The 7503-nt window shown below is 39.4% G+C and overlaps 1 protein-coding gene across 1 annotated transcript in view; it reads right to left on the bottom strand.

Moving 5' to 3' along the window:
- The window catches only part of SPATA5 (spermatogenesis associated 5), a 594939-nt gene that overhangs the window by 36627 nt on the left and 550809 nt on the right, over positions 1-7503 (bottom strand). The window lies entirely within an intron of this gene.

The following is a 7503-nucleotide window of genomic DNA, read 5'->3' as shown; positions in this document are numbered from 1 at the left end:
TCCTGAAAGTTTTACTCCATCCACATCATAAAGGTTGGCTCTACTTTGAGGAAGCAGCTCTTCCCCAGTCATATTTTGAATGCCTCCGACCTGAGGAGCTCATCTTCCAGTATTGTATCGCACAGTGTTTCAGGCCTATTCATAAAGTTTTCCAGTAATATATCAGACAGTGTTTCACCGCTATTCATAAGGTTTTCACAGGCCAATTCTTGGAGAAGTGGATGGTCCCTCCCTTCTTCTGAGTCTGTCTTAGTATGCAAGCTCCGTTGAAACCTGTCCACCATGGGTGACGCTGATCATATTTGAAATACTGCTGGCATACCCTCCAGCCTCACAGCAATATTCAAACCACCACAGTATTATAAAGTGACAGGCAGGTGGTGGACAGACTGACAGACTAGAGGGTAGGTGCATATTAATTTGGGTGAAGGGAAAGGCAATATACAATAAGGCGGAGATCAGCACAAAATGATCAAGGCTAAGATAGACAATGAGAGTAGGACAAGAGTTAAAGGCAACAAAGGTAAGTACTATTACATACATAATCCTGCAATACCAGTAATAATAGTAATTTTCAAGGGATACATAGATATGCAAACTGAACAGGGGTGGGAAGTTGAATGGGACTATACCCATGAATATATACAGGATTGACAGAGGATATTTCTACATATGTATTTATATGTGCTGCAAATATATCCAAAAACATAGTAGAACATACAGACGGCAAAATTATGATAACTTCTTAGCTAAAATCAAACACCTTGAGGGAATGTGTCCCTGGGCCTGGGGGCTTGGGATCATAATCTCAGGGGACATCAAGGTTAACTAGCATGACATAGTCCACAAAGAACGTTCAACATCCTATTTGGTGAGTACTGAATGAGGTCTTAAAAGCTTGTTAGCTGCCATCTAAGATGCAACTATTGGTCTCTTGCCTTCCAGAGCAAAGGAGAGTGAAGAAAATCAAAGACAAATGGAAACAATTAGTTCAAAGGACTAACGGACCATGGGAACCCCAGCCTCCATGATCTTGAGACCAGAAGAACTAGACAGTGCCCGGCTACCACTACCAACCACTCTGAAAGGGCTCATAATAAAAGGTTTTGGATAGAGTGGGAGAAAATAAGGAACAAAACTCAAAATAATAAAAATGACCAGGATTACTAGTCAGACAGAGACTGGTAGAATCTCCAAGATTATTGCCCTTAGTCATCCTTCAAACCTGGAACTGAATTCACTACTGTGGCTCAACTTTCAGGTTAACAAGAGACAGTCCTATAAAGTGAACAGTGACACTAAACAAGTACATACTCCTTAGAATAATCCACTATAGTATATCAAAAGGGCAGTATTTGCCCAGAGACAAAGGTCAGAAAGCAGGCAGGGATAGGAAAGAAGAAGGAATGGAAGTGGGAAACACAGGGAGGAAGAGGGCTGTTACATTATGGGGATTGCCATAAATATCATAAACAAAATGGGTATAAACTGTTGAATGGAAAACTAACTTGCTCTGTAAACTCTCACCCAAATCACAATAAAAAGTTAAATAAGTAAATAAATAAAGAGATGGGCCATTCACATCTCCTCTGAATTTCTCTTTCAAATTCTGAAGCAGCAAATAACATTATAGTTTGCATGTTCAATTTAACAATATTAAGTAAAAGATTAGTTTAGTACAAATTTATGAGAGCTAGGTTCCATTTTTATGGACTCAATCACTCAGTACAGGCATACCTCAGAGATATTGCGGGTTCAGTTCCAGACCACTGCAATAAAGTGAATATTGCAATAAAATGAGTCACACAAGTTTTTTGTTTTCCCAGTGCATATAAAAGTTATGTTTACACTATACTGTGGTCTACTAAGCATGCAATAGCATTATGAAGAAGTTTTAAACATTGTATTACCAAAATGTGACACAGAGACATGAAGTGAGCACATGCTGTTGGAAAAAAGGCACACTGACAGACTTGTCCCATGCAGGGTTGCTACAGATCTTCAATTGGTAAAAATCGCAATATCTGTGAAGCACAATAAAACAAGGTATGCCCGTGTACAGGATCCTGATCAACGTGTAGCATAGATACATGCTTGCTTTAGAGAACTTCGAGCATATTTTTATTATTTTCAAGGTTTTTAATAGTTGCATCTGTGTTTCTGAGACACACCATTAGCCCATTAACAGCTCATTTGGTGCCAAGTTCTTGGCCAGGAATGCAATTCCCAATTATAATACTGTTTATATAAGAAAATAAAATTCTTTCAATCATGGTGCATTTTGTTTGTTAAAGCATTTGTTTGTTTGTGTATTCATTCGTTTGTGATTCTGTAAACTCTGGAGTTGGACTGGCTGTCATCTTTATGGAACAGGCTTGCCAGGCCAGGGTCTTCTGGGATGCCGCTGGGTAGGTTCGAACAGTCAACCTTTGGGTTACTAGACAAGTATAGACTGTATGTGCCACCCAGGGACCTTCATGTCTATTTTGTAGTTGTTTGCTTTGAGGTTCTGTTTCTAGAAATCCACTGTGGTGAAAGAAAAACTGACTTAACCATCCACATAGAAGTTACTGAGGTTGTAGGAGAGGAAGAGTCACAGAGAGTAGAAAAAAGTAGTGTGTATGAAAATAGGCAGTGGGGACAAGGGGACGCTCAATCTTTTTATTTTCTCTTTCTTCTTCCATTTCAGCCCACCGTTTGCATAGTCATTCTTCAAATTTCTTTCTTTAGCTTTAAAGTTGAAGTATGTCAAAGCTAGACAGGGTCATAAAATCTCTAAATACCCACTGCCATGGAGTTGATTCTGACTTATAGCAAGCCATAATGGCTTCCAAAGCTGTAAATCTTTACGGAAGTAGATTGCCTCATCTTCCTCCTGCAGAGGTGGTCTGAACCACCAGCCTTCTGGTTAGCAGCCAGATGCCTTAACCACTGTACCAACAGAGTTCCGTATAATTTCCAAACAGTTATGAGGAAATTAAGGCCCATAAGATAAGTGAATGGCCCATGGTGTTGCTTCCTTCCCCATGCATTTGTCTGAGCATGGTCTCCAACATATACAGCTAAACACACTGTTCTCCTCATTGGCAGTCTGCAGGTCTCAAGATCTGCTATTATCTGAATTGGGATCTCTGATCCAGGCTTAATATCACAACTATTAATATTTGCTTGTTTGTAGCATTCAGTGTTATAAAAGAATATAATTCATATATCTTTTAAAAAATTTGCCAGTCATTTGCTTGCTACTACTGGAGACAAAGTATTAAAATACCTTTCATTTTAGAAGGAAAATATATATTCCTGTAAGCTTTGCAATTTCTCCTAAAAATTATGATGAAAAATACCTGGATTCCTTTTTTTCTTTATCCATAGAGTTGTAGTTAAGGTTGTGTGTCAACTTGGCTGGGCTGTGGTTTTGACTGGCTGGGCAGCTGGGTGTAGTTATTTCCCATGATGAGACTGTATGATTACAGTCCATGGTGGAATCTGCTGTGGGCAGCTAAAGAGTTGCCATAGGGGTGTGGCCTACTTCCAGTATTATAAGCCGAAGCTTTGAGAAAGGTCTTGAGATTTTTGGCACATCTGGACCCTGCATTTGGCTGAATCTTGGCCTGCCAATGATCCCTGCTGATGTTGCGATTGTCCCTGGACTTAAATCAGAGGTCTGCCAGCTACCTGTTGGTCCTGGGATTCTGCCATTCTACTTGTTGACTTTGGGTTCCTCAACCTCAGCAGCTAGCAGCTGCCTGAGTTATAAGAAGACTTCAGCTCCAGTGGGTCTAGAATAAGAAAAGGAGGTGACACCCAAGGTTGAGAGGCCTTTACCCAGCCTTTAGAGCCAGTACTTTGAACTCAAGACACCTAGGCTCCTAAACTGTAAGAGAATAAATTCCTGTTTGTTAGGGCCAACCACTTGTTATATGTCTGTTATAGCAGCACTAGAGAACCAAGACAACAAGACAGTTCAAAATGTTGTTGACATACATTTAAGCAATTGCATCTTTAGATTTCTAAAGATATCTTCAGCTTAACAAAAAGCAAAATATTGTTACTGCAGGCAAGAAAGTAAATATCCAAAGTCACAGTACTTTTAACTAATACGCCAAAATAGCATTCAAAAACCCAGAATAAACAAAAATGAGAAAGAAGAACATTAAGATCTGGAAATTTATATTATCAGCTGAGTTGTAATTACTAGTTCCTCATAATAATCACTCCTTAGAAGCAAGAATGGCCAGACTTTGTCTCATGTACTTGGGTCATGTTGTCAGAAGGGACCAGTCCCTACAGAAAGATAAAGTAGAAGAGGGTACTTTATCCTTGGTAAAGTAGAGGGTCAGTGAAAAAGGGGAAGACCCTCAATGAGATGGAATGACACAGTGGCTGCAATGATGGGCTCAAGCACAGCAAAGACTGGGAGGATGGTGCACAGCCAGGCAGTGTTTCATTTCTGTTGCACACAGAGTTGCTATGGCTCAGAGCTGACTTGATGGCACCTAACAACAACAGCATAATAATCAAAGTGTAATGACATGGATTGACTAACTTTTTTGGAATTTGTGGTAGGCAAAGTAACGGTCCCCCTCAGATGTCCACATCCTAGTTCCCAGAACCTGTGAATATGCTGTGTTACATGGCAAGGAGGATCATGGCTGCAAGTGGAATTAAGGTTGCTAATCATTTAACTTTAAAATAGGGAAATTATCCTAGACTGATTGGGTGGGCCCAATGTAATCACAACAGGCATTTAAATGTGGAAGAGGGAGGCATAAAGAAAAATTTGAAGATGTTATCCTGCTGGCTTTGAATATGGAGGAAAGGGCCATGCACTAAGGAATGTGGGCAGCCTCTAAAAGCTGGAAAAGCAAAGGATGGATTCTTCCTGGAGTCTCCGGAAAGGAACACAGCCCAGTTGACATCTTGATTTTAGCCCAGTGACACCCTTGTTAGATTGCTGATTTTCAGAACTGTGTGTGCTGTTATATGTCACTAAATTTGTGGTGAATTGTTACAGCAACAGTAACAGCAATAATTATTATTCATTGAGTAAACACTTAATATATATATATATATATATATATATTTTCAATTTTCACAGTACCTATGAAAGTTAAGTATTGCTATTGGCATTTTACAGAGTTTCAGAGAGGTTAACTAACTTACTAAGGTGACAGAGTTAATATTGACACTGTGGCAGAGCTAGGATCTGAACTCAAATCCAGCTAAATGCCACTACCCATACTTCCTCCACCAGATAAACTGCCTCCTTATAAGATTCTAACCCTAATGACAACACTAAGTAATGTCTCAAAATGACATTACTTAGTGTTGCACATGGTAGTGTCCTCTGCTGTATATATGGTTCTATCATAAATTTGAACTAACATATACCAGAAAGATGTTTACTTGTGTTTCATTGACTATGCAAAGGCATCTAGTTGTGTGGATCATAACAAATTATGGATAACACTGAGAAGAATGGGAATTCCAGAACACTTAATTGTACTGATGAGGAACCTTACATAGGCCAAGAGGCTGTCATTCGAACAGAACAAGGGGACACTGCATGGTTGAAAATCAGAAAGGAGGTGCATCAGGGTTGTATCCTTTCACCATACTTATGCAATCTGTATGCTAAGCAAATAATCTGAGAAGGTAGACTATATGAAGAGGAACATGGCTTCAGGATTGGAGGAAGACTCATTAACAACCTGCAATACGCAGATGTCACAACCGCTTGCTGAAAGTGAGGATGATTTGAAGCACTTACTGATGAAGATTAAAGACAGTCTGCAATATGGATTATATCTCAATATAAAGAAAACAAAAATCCTCATAACTGGACCAGTAAGTGGGAGCTCTGGTGGTATAGTGCCTAAGAGATCTGACTGCTAACCAGAAGGCTGGCAGTTCAAACCCAGCAACCACTCCTTGGAAGGAACATTGGGCAATCTACTTCCGTAGTGACACTGCCTTGGAAATGCAAGTCGGATCTCACTTGACGGCAGTGAGTTTTACATTTGAGGACCAATAAGGAGCATCACAATAAATGGAGAAAAGATTGAAGTTGTCATAGACTTTGTATTACTTGGTTTTACAATCAATGCCAACAGAAACAGCAGTCATAACATCAACAGACATATTGCACTGGGCTAATCTGTTACAAAAGACCGCTTTCAGGTGCTGAAGAGCAAAGATGTCTCCTTCAAGACTAAGATGCGCCTAACCCAAGCCATGGTATTTTCAATTGCCTCATATACATGTGAGAGCTTGACAGTGAATAAGGAAGTCTGAAGAAGAGTTGATGCTTTTGAGTTGTGGGTGTTGACGAAGAATGCTGAAAGTATTGTGGACTACTAAAAGAAAGAACAAATCTGTCCTGGAAGAAGTGCAACAGAAATGTTCCTTGAAAACGAGAATGGCCAGACCTCGCTTGACCTACTTTGGTCATGTTTTCAGAAGGGACCATTCTCTGAAGAAGGATGTCATGCTTGGTAAAGTGGAGGGTCAACAAAGAAGGGGAAGGCCCTCAATGAGATGGATCGACACAGTGGCTGCAATGATGGGCTCAGGTATAAAGGATTGTGAGGCTGGCACAGGACCAGGCTGTGTTTTGTTCTTTTTTACATAAGGTCGCTATGAGTCAGAGATCACTTCGTGACACATAACAACAACAATACTAAAAAAAAAAGGAATTAGATATTTATTCTTATGTAAATGTATATATATTCATCCTCAATCCCTTAAATGTTATTTGTATTATAAAATATTCTATTTAAAACAATTATATTGTAGTATTTCACTTTTTTATTATTGAATTTGAGCCAAGAGATCAATGGATTGATGATTTATGGCTAACGATATAGGTATCAGCAATGACAATTACAACTACTATTTTTTGAGCCCTTTGCTATATCCTTTACAGTGGAGTCATTTCTTTTTTCTCCAATGAACTGAAGATTTGGATTGATCCTAATCCTTAGTTAATAATATGTACAGTTGTTTTCTATGGATGATACAATTTAGTTCTTAGTATGATCCTTGGAAGTAAGAACTATTATTATAAATACTACAACTATGAGAAAAACTGTCCAGGGTCATTGTTGTTGTTATGTGCTGTTGAGTCGGCCCTGACTCATAGCGACCCCTCCTTGGGTTTCCTAGGCAGTATCACTACGGAAGTAGATTGCCCCATCTTCCTTCTGAGGAGTGGCTGGTGGGTTTGAACCGCCAGCCTTCTGGTTAGCAGTCAAGTGCCTGAGCCACTATGCTACCAGAGCTCCTGTCCAGGGTCATAGAACTAGTAAATGTTAGAGATGGGATTGAAATCTGGGTCTGCCTAATTCCAGAAATTGAGTTCTTTACCTCTCTGCTACACTGCCAGATTTTATATATATTTTATATACACTTCTTCTGGTAGAAGCTTTTAAAAAATTCTCTTTCTCAACCAGAGATAATGTGAATCCATAGTATTGTTGTTGTTGTTGTTAAGTGCTGTCGAGT

The sequence above is a fragment of the Orycteropus afer genome, unplaced genomic scaffold (genome assembly GCF_000298275.1).
Source record: "Orycteropus afer afer isolate SDZICR_OR568_19922 unplaced genomic scaffold, OryAfe1.0 scaffold00162, whole genome shotgun sequence".
Classification (NCBI taxonomy): domain Eukaryota; kingdom Metazoa; phylum Chordata; class Mammalia; order Tubulidentata; family Orycteropodidae; genus Orycteropus; species Orycteropus afer.
This window is presented reverse-complemented; position numbering and strand designations above follow the sequence as displayed.